Genomic DNA, 943 nt, shown 5'->3' with positions numbered 1-943 from the left:
GCTGGTGCGGGATCAGGCAGTGTTTCGTTCTGCTGTGCATGGGGTCGCTATGAGTCAGAAACGACTCGACGGCACTTAACAACAACAACAACAACCTTCTAAGGAACATTCCAGGTGCATTTGTTCCAGGAAAGATTTGTTCATTTTTCTGGTAGTCTATGGTATTGTCAGTGTTCTCTGCCAACACCTCAATTCAAAGACATCAAGTTTTCATTATACAGCTTTTGCATGAACACAAGGTGATTGAAAATATCATAGCTTGAGTCAAGAGCACCTTAGTCTTCAAAGTGACATCTTTGCTCCTTAACACTTTAAACAGGGCTTTTACAGCACATTTGGTTACTTGGCTGTTGTGATTTGGGTGAAAGCTTACCGAGCAAATGCACTTTCCACACAGCAGCTCACATACACTTTGTCTCAAGACATTGACTACAATTTACCACAATCTAACAGGTCCCCTCCAACTTCCTCCCCATAGATACCTCTTCCCTGTGTCCTTCCCTCCATGCACTCCTGCCCCCTGGGCTGTGTCCCTGTGCATAAGCAGCCCTTCTATTCTCCCATGATTGTTCTCTCCAAGAAGTGTATCTACCTAATGTAAATGTTCACCTCATATGCTTGTCTTTTGTTTGGCTGGAAACCACAGGAATGGGTTCAATTCCAGACCTGAAGGTCGTCTAGAGGCCATAGTCTGAGTGGTTCCATCAGGATCTATCAGACCAGCAAAACTGGTCCCCCCTTTTTTTTTCCCAAATGATTTTGAGTTTTGATCCACATTGTCCTCCCACTCTATCCAAGATCGCCTACATAGATCCCCCTCTGAGTGGTTGACAGTGGTAGCCCGGCATCATCTAGTTCTTTTGGTCTCATAGTCATATGGGCTGAGGATCTCATGATGTACCAGTTGCAAAGACTAATTTTTTCCATGATTCTTTGGTTTTCT

The sequence above is a fragment of the Orycteropus afer genome, unplaced genomic scaffold (genome assembly GCF_000298275.1).
Source record: "Orycteropus afer afer isolate SDZICR_OR568_19922 unplaced genomic scaffold, OryAfe1.0 scaffold00472, whole genome shotgun sequence".
Classification (NCBI taxonomy): domain Eukaryota; kingdom Metazoa; phylum Chordata; class Mammalia; order Tubulidentata; family Orycteropodidae; genus Orycteropus; species Orycteropus afer.
This window is presented reverse-complemented; position numbering follows the sequence as displayed.